Source organism: Ochlerotatus camptorhynchus, unplaced genomic scaffold (genome assembly GCF_037179485.1).
Source record: "Ochlerotatus camptorhynchus isolate MF236.1 unplaced genomic scaffold, CSIRO-AGI_Acam_v1.1 ptg000207l, whole genome shotgun sequence".
Lineage (NCBI taxonomy): Eukaryota > Metazoa > Arthropoda > Insecta > Diptera > Culicidae > Ochlerotatus > Ochlerotatus camptorhynchus.
Window position 1 is genome coordinate 871897 of NW_027040697.1, and position 16340 is coordinate 888236.

The 16340-nt window shown below is 41.5% G+C and overlaps 1 protein-coding gene across 7 annotated transcripts in view; it reads right to left on the reverse strand.

Moving 5' to 3' along the window:
• Window positions 1–16340, reverse strand: part of LOC135703040 (furin-like protease 2) — a 1186720-nt gene that overhangs the window by 463774 nt on the left and 706606 nt on the right. The window lies entirely within an intron of this gene.

Genomic DNA, 16340 nt, shown 5'->3' on the forward strand with positions numbered 1-16340 from the left:
CCTATTGCACTGCAAGACTCGGACAGATGAATGGAATTCCAAACCATAACAACCGCATGCTCGATCTCTGTTTCGTAAGTGAGGAGATGTGCACTGATTGTTCCATCATATCAGCCCCCTCCGCGCTTGTTAAAAACTGTAGACATCATCCTTCTCTGCTGGTGAGCATAAGGCTCAACGTTCATCGTAATTTCAAAGACACTGTAGAGAGCGTCCTCTATAGCTTTGACGAAGCCAACTTCAGCGAAATGAATGATTTTCTCTCAAATGTCGACTGGGAAGAGGCACTGCGTAACTGTGATTCTAATCTCGCGTCATCGACGATATCCAGCATTCTTTTGTACGCAATCGATCAATTCGTACCTAAGCGAATCAGTCGCGAACCTGTTAAACCTGCCTGGTCGAATTCAGAGCTAAAGCGATTGAACAAAATTGAAAAGGCTGCTCTTCGTAAGCACAGCAAATACCGAACCGATTCCACGAAAGCATGTTATTCTAAAGCGAACACGGATTACAAGCGACTCAACAACCAACTGTACCATGCACAGCAAGACCAGCTTCAGCGTCGTCTGAAATCAAATCCTAAGAACTTTTGGAGCCATATGTGAATACCCAAACAAAGGAAAGCGGACTACCCTCAAGTATGACGAACGACGTAGTGGAAGTGGACCCTATCGTGGGTATTGCCGACTTTTTTCGCACACAATTCAGCAGTGTTTTCAACGACGAACGACTCAGCACTCAGCTAAAAAGTAGAAGGGTCTGTGTCTAGGGGCACGAACGGGAACTTGACGTAGGACCGCTATGGCAGGGAACAAATAAGGAGATATTATCTTAACTCTTTCCGTTTTTGATTTGTAGGCGTACCAAATTTGTGGTATTTTTTTTTTTCAAAGAGAAAGTTGATGAAGAGAATCGATCAAAATCACTTGCACCCCTGCTTCCAAGTTTGGTTACAAGATTACAATTCTGGAGAGCATTTTGTGTGGTCGTTGGGGGCATGCAGTTCTGAATATGGACCAACAGGCAGATTCTATTGTAATTTTTTACTGTAATAAGCTTTTTGGCCTAGAAAAGGGCCGTTTTGTTGCCAAAGTTGGTGATGATTCAAACTCCGAAACTGTACAGAGTTCGTCTGTCGCTTCAAAGCGTAGACGACATCGAAGCGAAAATGAGTTGAGGCTAGACAGCAGGCGTTGTTTTATATCTTTTCAGGTTTAAGCAGAATGATGTGCTACTAAATGGTACTTGATTATGACGACTGCGTTTGGGAACAACGTTTATTTCATGAAAACAGTGAAAAGATATCACTTTTTTATTTGTACTTTGGATAATGCATGACATTACCACTTTTTCAATAGTTTTTTGTTGAAAATCATCAGTTGAAAGCATTGCGTAGACAAATTTCTGATCGATTAGTGATAAAATTGTTGAAATTGATCCAGGGGCAGCTGAGTTATTAATGTTCAAAATCTTTCATAATGTTGTTTCAGGTTCCATTTTCGGTTTTCACAAAGTGTACCCCAGTATAGAAATCCTACGTCAAAACTTCAACAGGTTCCAGTCCAGATGGCGTACCGTCGTTAGTCCTCAAACGCTGCCTGACTGCTCTCGCGACACCTCTAGCCAACGTTTTCAATCTCTCCTTGATATCTGGGGTTTTCGCAGCTTGCTGGAAAGAGTCTTTCGTGTTCCCAATTCACAAGAAAGGACTGTTTCAAACTACCGTGGAATAGCTTCGATAAGTGCTACCTCCACACTTTTTGGGATGATTATACTCGAAAATTTGGTTCAAAGTTTTGCGCACTGTATCTCGACGGATCAGCATGGCTTCATGCCTAAGCGTTCCACGACGACCAATTTAGTTACGTTCACTTCGTTCATTATTCATGAAGTAGCACGTGGCCATCAAGTAGATGCCATCTACACAAAATGAACCATGACATTTCGTTGGCAAAATACGACAGGAAAGGTGTTCACGATGGCCTGCTTACTTTGCTCTTCTCGTACCTGACTGGTTGAAACATGTCTGTCAAGATTGGAGACTATGTTTCTTCCTCCTTCCCCGTGACATCCGGCGCTACTCAAGGTAGCCATCTCGGGCCTTTTATGTTTCTGTTGTACATGAATGATGTCAATACCATCCTGAAATGACTTAAACCAGAACGTAAAATTATTGACTGCTTACGCTGAGTGTGAAAGCACTGCACCATTCAATCCATTGCTCTGTGCAGACCGTTTGTACCAAACAGTAAAGAACGAGGCAATGAAAGAGCCAACAAAAACATTCAGTCACTCACGAACAGGCGACTCACCACGAGATGGAAAATGACAGGTGGGCAGGAACTCACGGTCTCCCAGTGTTGGTGAGTTCTTTGCCGTTAATTTTCACGAAAAGTTCACTATTTTGCCATACATAAATTCAAAACAAAAATGTTTGTGGGCGGATTTGGACAGTTTTTGACCTGTTTCATACGACCGGAAGGTGTATGCTGGTCACAAATGCCGTGCCAAACTGATTTCCTACGCATTTAATCAACCTTTGATGTGAATTTCGCTAATAAACACGAGGAGCATTTCTTATAGCAAAACTTGCCATAACAAAATGGGCGGTTCATTTTAGTAAACAAACTAACACTTCTTCTTACTGTGTCACCTCTCTTACTCGCCTAGGACTCACACCGCTTGCCTTCGCTCCCACAGCATGTAATTGAGTAATTTTTCCATAGAAAATGTATGCTCAGTCTTAGGCGAGGAAGAGAGGTGACACAGTCGGAAGAAGTGTTAGTTTGTTTACTAAGATGTAAACAGAAATTCAAAACAAAAATGTTTGTGGGCGGATTTGGACAGTTTTTGACCTGTTTCATACGACCGGAAGGTGTATGCTAGTCACAAATGCCGTGCCAAACTGATTTCCTACGCAATTAATCAATCTTTGATGTGAATTTCGCTAATAAACACAAAGAGCATTTCTTACAGCAAAACTTGCCATAACAAAATGGGCGGTTCATTTTAGTAAACAAACTAACACTTCTTCTGACTGTGTCACCTCTCTTACTCACCTAGGTCCTACGTGCACGCTAAAAGTGGCTGGTTGGTGAAAAAGAAAACAACGGAGAACTGTTGATTGAGTAGTCCTGTCACATTCTCGTCTTGCTGGTACAGCTGAAATTGTGGTTGCGGTTTTATAGAAGTATTTCAAGTGGAAGATTACGAACCAATTACCGGCGGGGTTATTTGTTACCGATCCATGCGCACGGAATTTTCATCGTTTAAAATTTTGATTTTGCTCCATCAAGTTCAAACAATTTCAAATCAGCTCCTGATCATTCTCACAAAATTTGATCTCATTACGATGCGAACTCATTCTGCACGTGACCCTTTGTAGTTTATGTGGGAATTGAAAGATTGAACGTTAGGATAGTTAGCTATAATAGGACATAATGGGACAAACAGTCCAGGCTATTATGTCATAAGGGCAAGATGCAGTGTTGCCCTGAAAGCAGCCGATCAATTCTACCAGAAGGTTATCAACTTGGAAATTAATTAATAACTAATTTTCTTGACATTCAATTGAAAAGTGGTTTTCAACAAAGTGTAGCTGGGAAAATTTCACGTAATGGGGGGGGGGGGGGAGGGGCTTCGATGGACAACTTTTCTTATAGTAATTCCCATATAAACTTCAAAGAGCCAGTTCAGAATGAGTTCGCCATCAAATTAGCACAATATTTGGGAGATTGATCAGCCTGATTTGGAACCGATTGAGCTTCGTGCATCAAATTGAAACCATTATATTATGAAAAGATACATCGCGGCTTGCAGCGAACCAATAGTTCGGAGGGCCCTCTAAAACAATATCTTCGCTATGGAAATTGATTCGAGTGACTGCATCCAGCAGTATTTTTAGCCTTTCAAGCTGTAGCCAATAACATCACTAGTTAATTCAAACATGTACTTACATTTGAGAACTGTTCAAATATATTTAGAATAAAAAGCATGTTGTGTTCGTCCCATCTAGTAAAGGGTATACCATTTAAAATCCACACACACACTCAAATTGCTCCAACTTTTGATCCTTTGGGTAAAATTAATTGAAATTTTGCGTAGACATCCGCAAACCGTTTCTGCCGAGGATGATTCGTTTTTGCATGCTTTATCGGTCTCCTGAGGGCACGTCCATTATCACCACCTCTTCATGCAGCACCTCTACCACTTCCTCTGTTTATTTACTGGTGCAGTCTTACAATGCACCTACAGTCACTACACCAGAGTACGAACTGCTATCGTAGTTGCAAGGAATTTTGTAGTTATTCAAGAAACTTCGCGGATCTTCAGGGAACTTTTGAAAGGTATGGTAATTGTAGATTTTTTTTTAAGTTCACCTAACTTTATAGAAGCTAACCGAAGTTCAGTGAACTTCGTAGAGTTTCATCGAACTACTTCGGTAACTATCCCTAGTAGCACGCTTGTCACAAATCAATTGTACAAACTTATATACGACTTATTTCAGTCATAAACAAGTTGCTGTAGCTTATTGCGATGAAAGTGTGCTACTCGGGCTTTTTCTACGCACCTGAAAAAGATATTTGACAGCTACATTACATACACCTTGCAGCTCGTAACTGACTGTATGGGCTGAATGAGGCTATTCATGCTGTCGCTAATGTGATAAAGGGGGGAGTACGCTTTGATTTTTCAAAAAAATGCATTTTTTTTGGCTTAAAATATTTCTTGGGATGTATACTTTAATTTAGAAAAGACTCCAAGCCCGCCAGAATATTCCTTACCGCTTTACGAAGCGATTTCCTAAAACATGTACCGGCGCGCTGAGAGAGCATTGAAATCTTTAAACGCGTTTATCTCGAAACGGGGTTTTTCAAACTGGCGTGGAAAATAACTCTAATCTGTTATCATCAAATTTGGATATCGCCTAGGTTTTCTTGTTCAGAATAAAATTCTGCTTATAACGGGGCCAGTGGTGTAGTGGTAAGCGTGATTACCTCTCACCCCAGCAGGCCTGGGTTCAATCCCAGTCGGCGCCGCCGGGATGTTCTGAGGCATAACATCTATGATCACGCCTTCCTTCGGATGGGAAGTAAAGCCGTTGGTCCCCGGTTCATGAGTTAATGGGTCGATAGGTAGGGTCCAGGTGCAGGAGAGCTGCCTTCCTGGCACGTCGGTAGCATTGGTACTCAGCACGGAAAACAAGATCGACGGAAAAAAAAATCTGCTTAGAAATACTTATCCACATTTTCGATTTTGTCAAAAATGGATTTTTAATCCACGATTTTGTAAGCATTTTTAGGGTGAAAAAATGGATTGTTTTTCCTAAGGCCACAACTTTTGGAAAAATTAATTAAAAAAAAATCAGAATACGTATTTCTAACCCAAATTACATTACTAATCAGGATTTTTGTTCGATTTATGTTCCAGGCTCACATGGAAAGGAGTATTTTTTCACGTTGTTTTCCGACTTCCGCGCGAGGACGCCCGCGCGACCTGGTGCACCGGCCACGGGGAGACGCCAATCGAGTTCAAAAAAATACAAATTATAGTTCGAAGGATGACTAACAAATGGGTTATAACATATTTGCCCTCCCTGAGTGTTATATTGCTTAAAAAAATTAACGAAAATGCCTTACTTTTTGGACGTTCATAATGTACTACCCCCTTAAAGCGCTTATGCTTAACTGTTTGCACTGGAACACTGTCCTAATTTTGAATGTTTCTTTGGTATTATTTTTATATTTTGTTTTATGCATTAAGACAAACATATGTCAGATAAATCATGAGCTAAATTTAGTGAAATTATTTGAAGTTCTTAGATCATGGGAATGTTCATAAAACTTCGTAGAAGAGGCAACTTTATACAAGCTAAGGGATCTCCGTAGAAGTTAATTGTTTGATGTCAGGGAACCTCTTTATTATTCAGTGACGTTTTTTATAACTTCAGAGCACTTTGATGAGATCTCGTGGACTCGAAATAGTTCAGATAATTCCGCACAAATTCAGGAAATTTCGTAGACTTCATAGAAGTACAGGGCATTTTGAAAAAGTTCAGGGAATTTCGTAGAGATAGATGACTTCAGGTATCTTCGTTTCAGTTAGGGAACTTCATAGCAGTTTGACAGAAATCTTAAAAAGTTCAATGAACTTCCTGATGATGAAGCTTTTGGACCATCGTTTTATTTCAAGGAACTTTGAAATTTGAGTAAATTTTCTAAAACTTATGGAAATTTTGTAGATGTTCAGGAAACGATGCATAAGTAACAAGTTATTCTTTCAGATATGCCCCCTAGACAGCCAAGAAGTATTAAAATACCAGCATTGGCTGATGTTCTTCTGATCTGAATTAGAGAGTTGCTAAAAAAGGATAACTTAAGAATGTGCTGAAGTTTTTGAATATCATATTTTTTTCAAATGGATTGATCAACTTTAGTGAATCATATTCCGGTGCTGCGCCGATTCTGGTGGCAACATGGTGATTTGATTGGTTGGTCTGTTGAATGTTGTAGCGATGGCTGTACGACTTTCTAGTCAAACGTTTGTTGTAGCGAGATGGTGGCGCTTGGTGGTCGCTTTGTGGAATTGGTCCCGATTCTCACTGTTGGTATACAAAGGCAAGGTCGCCCATTATCAAACCGAAGCGATTACGATGCCATCGAAACCCACAGAGCAATGGTTCTTAACGTCTATGTGTAGTTGACTCAGAAGCCACCTAGATCGTACAGTGCCAACCAAAAAACGATTTGAAGGAACGGAACAAAAGGTCGGTAGATTTAATGATTGAAATGGTAAATATATCACTGCACTGGTCTACATGCTCATCTGAGTTTAAAAAAATATTCTACAAAAAATTATTTCACCTATTGACTTATCATAACATTGCTGCATCCGTAGCATTCCGATATAATCTATTCAAATTACGTAACATCCCTTCTAACCAGTTGTGTTGCCGATGCATGGTTAAATTATGTTGAACATTTGTGAACGTCTTACAACGGTCGAATCCCCGTTCTAAACAATACACTTTTTGTAGAATTTATGTCCATTACATATTTTGAAAATAACGTGTCAAAAGATGTTAGTCATGCAAGTGCATTTAAGTGTTGAACCGGAAAAAAATAAACAAAGAATATTCTAATTGACCGGCAAATGAATGGCTTTGGCTAGTAGAGGATTTCAAGAATTAAAGTACTGCAAACATATCAAGAGCAACAATTGAAATGACCTCAACTCCATTTTGTAAACAAACCTTGTAAGGCCATTTTCTCGGGAACCGAAACCTACATTCACAATCCTAAACCACAATCTAGTAGAGGAGAAATTCCCCTACCTGTTTATTCAGTTGGTTTGCCTTGGCGGACTTTGGTTCGCGAGAAAATGGCCTTACAAGGTTTGTTTGCAAAATGGAGTTGAGGTCTTTTCAATTGTAGGTCTTGATATGCTACCTTTCCTCTAAAATAGGAATGGTTTGTGCAAACGCATATGAAATGTCGGTCAAAGCAACCAAGTTTCAACAGCCTGTATTTCGTTTACCTACACCTTCCAGAACTTAGAGCTCTGATGTTCTAGCATTAATCATAGCACATGGGATGAGGCACATGAGATCAGCGCGAGCCTCGCGCACGCCAGGATTTTTGGGGGTCGCATTTGTTTCTCGCTCGTATCTTATTCTCGCGTGTCTCTTTCTCTCTCGTCACATGTTGTTTTCGTTGCGACGGGAGACGGTTTGTTGAGAGTCTCGGCAGCACATTTTTGCACACACGAGGAAAATGTAACTCTGGTCTTAAGCCATCCGTGCTGTGACCGTCCTAATTTATGATTACTTAGTAAACGTACCTAACAACAAGTAGATAAGTGATCCGTGTTTCGTATTCAATGAATCCAGACCAGTGCAACTACTTTGTGTTATGTGTATTGTGTTCCAGAAGAGACATTCTGTAAAGGTCCAATCGATCGTTCCCGTGTCTTAAACAGTTGATCGTCTGAATCTGCGGTGATTGTTCATGGATACATTTCACAGTGCAAATCCTCACTGAAGGTAGTTCGAGACTGCTCAAATATTATGAACAGTGAGAACTTCCTAAATTGAAATGTGTTGCATATTAGTGTTAACATTTTTTTCTTCATTTTTGACGAGTACCTACATGTGAGTTTTTTTTTCAGTGTGTACTTTAATCCGAAAAGGTAAACCAGTTTCCAACCACTTCATTTCAGACGTTAATTCGGTTAGATGAGCTGGTTTCGAGCTATGATTTATTAAAAATTAATTTTTAAAAAACGCCGAGAGTCAAAATGGCCGATCTCCAGCAAAAATTTGTTTTATTGCCTTTAGCGAACAATTTTGCGAAGACTCATGGAATTATGAGAGGTAAAATCTATAATTTGTTTAATTTTCCGCTATTTGACCTGGAACTGCTTTTTACTTCTTTTTAACATGAAGGGTTCTTCCGTGGGACATTGTTCTTCTGGTCTTTGGCATTTCTGGTTTTTCTTAAATTTCTAGTACAGTAACTCCTCCATATATGTGGTTGGTAGTACCGTCCGACCACCGTTATTTCTCGGCTGCCCTTTAACCAATCACATTGATTTTGTTGTATGAGATTAATTTCAACCATAATCTACAGAAAATCAGCTGAAACTGTTGAACGACTGCAGAAAAACAGCGATGGGTGGACTGTACCACCTACCGCATATAGGAAGGAGTTACTGTTTAATTTCTAGAAGTTTTGCATTCTTTTAAACATGAGCATTTCTTTCGAATACTATTGTTCTTCTGATTTTTGCCACTTGGAGTTTTTTCATGACAGGGGCTTTCCATCGAGATTTATTCTTTCTTTGAGAGATGAGCAGTTGTTTCGAGTGGCTGTGGGCAAAAGTGGCAATGAACCAGGAATTCCAATTGAGCAGAAGTGCCAGTGGGGCAGGAGACCCAGTGAAACGAGAGCTCCACTAGGTACAAGATTTTCTGGAAGATTTGGCCTCGAAATGCTCTGCGGATTAAGTAATTTCTGTTCAACCACCTTCCTTTCTTTACCCTCTCCCTTGGTATTTGTCAATAAGCATCGCTTTTCCATTTCTCACTTTCCTTGCGTTTTCGCCTTACCCTAACTCTTAAAACAAACACTTCTATGATCGAGTTACTGCTGCTACCTGATACTTTGAGAAAATTCCCCCGAAAATATTGTTTCCGCAGCCTTGCGAAAAAGGGATGCTGCCTCTTCTGCACACAAGTAGCAACCGAACGAGCCCGAAACCGAGTGGGGTAAGGAAATCCAGCCAAACGAAAAGAATTTGTTTTTGATTGATAACTGATGTTCGCTTCACTCAAGCTCTACCAAGGGAAACATCTAAACCACAGCCCTCGGCCCCCCTCCCTCCTTTCTCTTTTCTTCCTTCGGCGAAAGGTCTCGAATTCCATTTGCAAGAAAATGAAATACGCAAACAAATCATGATCTTGAAAGGATTCCACTTTCTTCCTTTGGGCGGTGATGTGGTGCACATTCCTTAAGATCCGAAGAGTGTGAATGACGAGGGGGGGAGGGGTGTTGATTTGGATCCGGCAAGAATCAATCTTTCTGACGAGCGCTGGTAGGGGGGAAGCAACTTTGGATGCGCTTCGCTACCACTCGTGAGGAAGGTAAAGTGAAACAGAGCAGCTGCTTCCACCACCCCGGCACAAACTGAAAGATATAGGAAGCATAGGATGGAATTGTTTGATTGAAGTGAATCAGCAGAAATCAGATGCCACTGCCGTCATCCTTCACTGCCAACGCCGGGTTGAAAAGTGATTGCAAACGGGGTGGATTTCGAGCTTTTGCGAATCCGATTGGATTGGGGTGCGTGGCGTCTCCTGGTCGGTCGGTGGAGCATGCCCCAAGCGATGCGATACCACATTGGAATGTTTGCGGGAAGTGAGGTTTTACGGAAGACAAACAAAACCGGTCAGACCGCAAATATTTAAGTTCGAAGAAAAATTTCCAGACTGGTGATGCTCGTTTGATGTAGAACGAACGAAATTCTGGGCCCAAATAGTGATTGCAGAACGGAAAAATCGATCTCATGGTTTTGGTGTTCTTGGCTATTATTTTGCGATGGTTGTTTTGAGACTAATCATTTTTTTTCTGGTTGTGCTTTATGAAAGAAACTTGTGTGCATCTATTTTTTTTTTGATAAAGTTGTTTTTGAAAATAAGTGCAACATTTTTAGTCCTGGAGATGTAAGGTTACAGCTCTCTTGTAAATGCAATAACCCATTTAAGGAATTACTGCTCATACACGTGCATTCTGAGATAGCTTTCGTAAAATGGATATCTGGAGTGTATTCTCACTTGGCCCGTAACTAGTTAAGAAAAAGTTGATTTCAAAAATTAAATATTGATGATAATTTGTGGAAAATTACCCAGCATCTACCGCTAGCCGTTCGATGACCAGCTGCTACCACTCCAGAAGACAAGTTTCGGATACATATTCTCGGGAAAAGTTCTTACTTCGACGGCTCTCCCAGTTACCTGCCTGGTCCCGCTCTCGACAACCTTGACGCTCAGGTTAAAACGTTATGGGGAAGCGGAAAACTTTGACGGAAAACTCTACACACAGTCGCAACGCCGACGGGCGTTAAGTAGTGCGTCTAGTTAGGTACGATCTAACTATATGGAACATGGCAGCCTGTCGATTGTCTGCTCTCGAATGACGTTTCCGCTCCGATGAACCACTACACAAGAGCTATGTGGATTTCATGGAATAGGACGAACGACTCGGCCACATGGAGGAGGTGACGACTCGCGTCACGTTGCCCCAGTGTTTCCTACCCCATCACGCAATCCATCGTCCCGATTTGTCTGCTACCAAAATAAGAGTCCTGTTCGATGGGCCAGCCAAAAGTAGCAACCAGCTCTCCTTGAACGATCTTCTTCTCACAGGACCAACAGGGCAGCCTTCTTTGTAGTGCATCGTTGTCAACTCTCGATTCCACCAACAACCATTCAATCAATCTTGTGAAAACGAATTATCTCATGCCCATAATTTGAAGAGCCTCTTTGTCAATAGAACCTCATCTTAACTGTCAATTAAGTCTCTCACTATCATTTGATATAAGACAGTGGAGTTGGAAAGAAACCCAGCAAAATGATCTCGAACAGACATGTCGACCCGATGTCGGATCAATGTAAAGCAAATTTAGGGTCCATGTCAACTCGATGTCGTTTTAATGTCGGTTAAATTTTTGGCTTATGTCGGGTCAAAATAGGGTTGGGGCTTTGTAAAAGTCAGGTTGGTATCGGAATGCCTTCGTCAAATGACTAAGCAAACTGATATCACCCATTCGAAGGAAGTCCCTTTGATAGCGAATTAATCTTTGAAACATCTTCTATCATTTCTCGCATCTGCTTGCATCGCGCATCATCTTTTGGCAGGAAATTTTTCAGAACAGTCATCAATCTTCTTTATATCTTCTCAGCGTGCCCGCAGCTAACCATAGCAAAACACAATTTTTCCTGTATCTTAGATAATGTCGCCTCCCTCGATATTACCTTATACATAGCCATACAGAGCTCATTTAGTAAGAAACGAACTTGGCACAAACCAATTCAAATTAATTTTGAAGTTACTATGGGAAAACAAAATTTTATAACAATTCACCATATCACTCTGCTTTTGAAAATAATAGCTGTACTTATAGAAAATTTTCTCAGCTACAACCTTGATGACTACTTCCTGATCAAATGAAAGGAACAAATGATATTAATGATTTAAGTCACTGATGTCTTATGATGATCTTTTTCCATATTCGAGAGCTCAATCATCTGTTCAGCAGACAAAATTGGTGTTTCTGACGCGTATAAGGACGCGTACAATAGAGCACGAACATCATGGCTACTATGTCACACTGCAGAATACAGTGTTGCCTATAAAATAGCTGCTAGATCATGCCAGAAGGTTATCAATCGCTTAAATAATTAATAGCTATTTAATGTGACGTTTGGCTGAAAACGATATTCTGTAAAAATGAAGACAAGGGGCAAGACAGCTCCTCATCATGAGCAATTTTTAAGTTGCTTTTGAGGCACATCGAGTACATAACTCACATTGCTCAGTAAGCAAGATCACTGTCATTTGCTTTCTCACTTTTCGGATCACAGCAACATATGGAAGTGCGAAACCGAAAAGCTACTGTCAAGCAAAACAACAACAAAAATCGGGGGCAACTGCAGGGGAGTATGATTGAGATTCTGAACTTTTGGTACCTAAATTTCCTTTGATCGTAATGACGGAAACGTGACTGAATAACCGATTTCATCGCATCTCTTCGGATCACTATATTCCGTCTTCAGCACTGACCGATCTCCCCTGAACAGTCAAAAATCGGGCGGGGGAGGCGTTCTGATTGCTGTCTCAACGAAACAAACCAGCTACCTAAGTATGTACCTCGACCATTTCTAGTCTACTGGAACAGCTTTGAATTCTTGAGGAAAATTCATAAAACATAAGCAGTATAGGCGCTGTCTACCCGCCCCAAACACGAAAAACGACTACACGATCATCCCTGAGCATGTGGAACCATTAGGTTCGATTTTGTCTCGATTGAGTCCCGCTTCACCGACAGCGGAACACCAGTCATTGACCCACTGCTATCGGATATGCCGGCGGCTTGCTGTGCTCTTTTAGACGGATTTCACTTACGCGGGTTCACTCAAGTAAACACTTATCAGAACCGAAACGGACGTTTGCTAGATCTTGTCCTGGCAAATGATTCCGCATTACCGGGCACTTCTACTTCTTTGCCGGTTGAGGCACTGATCGATCTAGATGGTGACCATTTCGCTCTTGTCTTATCATTCAGGCTACCTACGGCGATTAAATTTTCAAATAGACCAATCTACATTGAACAATTCTCTTCATCGACTCTCTCTTTCGTAAAAAGCTCGGCTACAACGACCTTTCCTGTCGTCTTTGTCGTAATAGATGCTAGATTGTTGCTTCTTCCGTCGCTCTGTGCTTCGAAAATATCCGGAAATATCTAAACATGGCCGAGCAAGAGAAAGTCGATGAAGAGAATCGATCAAAGTAGATAGGACCTATTGAAAAGTGACGGTAGAGCTCTACTTTGTTTAAAAACAAGACTGACGCCTTATATCTAGATAGAGGTGGAATTAGGGCGTAACAAATTTTGTAAACAATGACAACTCTCAATGATTTCTCGGAAATCATGTCTCTCCCTAGTAAATCGACATCACCATCGAGTAGAGGAAGACTTCTCCTACCCGATGGATATTGTATGTGTAGGCGTGCCTTGGATATGGTGGATATGGTTTGTGTAGGCGTGCCTTGAATTCCGAGAAATCAACATGAGAAGTCATTGTTTACAAAGGCTGTTACGCCCTAATTCCAGCTCTATCTTTATATGTGAATCAAGGGGTGGTCACTCTACACACTTGTTTTGCGCCAACTTTTTTCTCAGTGTACCTCAGTGTGAAGAAGTCATTGAACTGACTTTTGATTGCTTGTGAATAATGCCTTGTTTGGCAACGCGGAATTTTAACAGCTCTTGTTTTTGTTTTGTTTTTCAAGGTTTTCAAAAACGCCACGGACTCCAGTTGGGACTACACACTGGATGCATCCGTCTCCAAGGATGCCTGCAACGGACGAGCTCCATTGCTACACGATCCTTCCATATTCGGCGGAAGGCCGACCACGCACAACGAACGTCAATCATTAGTCAACCGGCCCTTCTGGGAGCCGGCGGAGGAAACGGATTTGCACCGAATTTTTCACCGCCAAGTATCATCCGTCGGAAAACTGGAAACCAACACCGTCCGGAACATATGTTGGACTGATGAAGGACGCACCGCTGACCCGAAACGGACCAGCCAATTTTCCAAGCAGAACTAGTTGTCAGAGTCAACCAACCCGTACACCCTGCCAGACAATTCGATCAGCTTCGAGGTCTACAGCGCCTCCAAGAACAATCGCTTCCCAGGCCAGCAAAAATCGCATTCTCCACTTCTTCAATACCCCACCCATATGCCGTCCGAGTATCTGCTGCTGACTGCATTCACCACCAAGGACTGCCACCCGTCGCAAGTGCGAATGTTCCCGCTGAAATCGGAAAGTTCCTCCTCCGGATTGGTTGAGTTTCCGAGCGTAGCCCTGGCAGTGAATGCCATCATGAAGTGCAACCACAGAGCGATCGATCACAAATGCACAAAACTCCCGTTCATTATGAAGCTGTGCTTCTCCTCCTCCAAGAAGATGAAAGGTGCGTGGAGCAACGAGAACACCGAAAACACGTTAGCTTTGAAAGAGTGGAAGCGTCTTTTTTCTGAGAAAAAAAAGGATTTTCCTTTTTCTGTGTAGTTAATGTTATGATTCGTAATTATAATTTCTTATTGTGTTAGTTGGAAGTGCAAAAAGGCAGGAGAGTAAAAATAATTTGTTGGACTATTTGAGATTTTGCCAAGACGGTTCTCCAACATTATATCAGTGCCAACATTTCAAAGGCCCACCCCTCCAAATTACCAATGCTAACTGGGACAGGAAACATTCCTCTACCTGCTGATGTCATTCATTTCTATGAGTGAGCTTTCATTCGCGAGAAATCGACGACGAAAGTCATTGTTTACAAATGCAATTACGCCCCTTCGAAATGTTGGCACTGATATGTTGGACGATGGAATGGTTGGTGTAGCAGCCACCGCCATGGATGTATTTGAGCAGTTTGAATGGTCGGATGATATAGTTTTTGTTTGGTTAATTAAAACTCACCGCTTGTCCGCTTGTCGTGACCGGCCCAAGATTTCCAGCGTCAGCCACGGCTGCACGAATTAGCGATGCAGCTCCCACGGCTGCGGCTGCTTCCAATGCTGCTGCTGCTTCCAATGCTGCTGCTTCCAATGCTGCTGCTGCTGCTGTTCCTTCTGCTGGTCCGTCGCCGTGGGAGCTGCTTCGCTAGTTCGTGTAACCATGGCCGGAAACCTCGGTCAGGTCAGGAGTTAGCTGTTCTTCGTCTGGGAGGAAATGTGGATGCAACTGCCGTCACGGGTGTAACGATTTTGAGAATCCATGGCGAGACTTGGTGGAGATTCACGGTAGTTTTGAAAATAATCTGACTAGAAGTTGCAACATCAATAACACATTTTGACACATGCACACTGCGCAGAATAAGTTCAGTGTTGCCAGTAGCTTTAAAGATCATAAAAATTGTAACCATGGGTGCCAAACAACGCCAATGACTGCACACGGTGTGCCCAAGTTTGATTTTGGCACACTGTGTAGAGTGACCAACCCCTTGATGTGAATGCGGTAAACGGAGTAGCCGATGAGTAAACAGACAGAAAAATCGATGAACGTCGATTAAATTTTGAGGTACATTGAGTTACTCGCTTTACCCCTTGAATGTAGCTGAGAAGATTTTCCATAATAATAGCTATAGAAATGTTTAACAGTGCTTTATGGAAAAGGCTAGAAGACAGAACAAAATGTATACCTAGTTTTCCATAGTAAAATAACATATAAACTTCAAATGGTTTGTGCCAAGTAAGTTTTTTACCAAATGAGTTCAAAATTTTGGGAGGCTAATCAGGACCCGATTTGGAATCGTTTGTGCACCGTTGAGCAACAATTTCAAACTATGGATCAGTCTAGTGTTCATAGATCAAAATTGTGTGTGGCTTCAGCCATTGTTGAATAAAATGAGATGAAAAGCAAGCAATAAAATAATTTTAAAACGTTTAACTTGGGCACAAACATCCAGTGCAATTAATTTTCATCATCTATTAAATTGTTCTTGATAAGCAGCAATGAAAAAAAAAGCATTTCTCGATTGTCCGGGTGTTCGATTATCCGGAGTGAAATTTTTGTCAAGCCTTCGCATAATCGAGTTCAACCTGTACTTGCAGGTCTCCGATTGCATCTTTTTGGAATGTTTTCTCGCACCGACAGACTCTGGCCAAACTTAATAATTAGGATAGTTCCTATTCCGAAAAGTAATCTTCAATGGTACAAGCAAACTACAAAGCTCACTAATTTGGTCCCATACATAAATTCAGCAATCGACTAAATTTTCAATAGCAACCAAAAATATCCATTAGTACCGTCCCCATGACGCCAACATTAGAGCATTTCCCTTAAGGCCCACGCACATTAGAACCGGATCGGACGCGTTGCGGCAAAGTGACAGCTAAATCTATTGTCTAACTGTCAAATTTACGTCAACGCAACGCAAACGGATCTAATGTGGGTGGCCCTTTATATAATTATTTGTAGAGAACAACTTGGTGCTCAAAACCAAGTAGGCATTGGTTAAGACAAATGGTCTACCCATGTTCAATCCGTCCATTT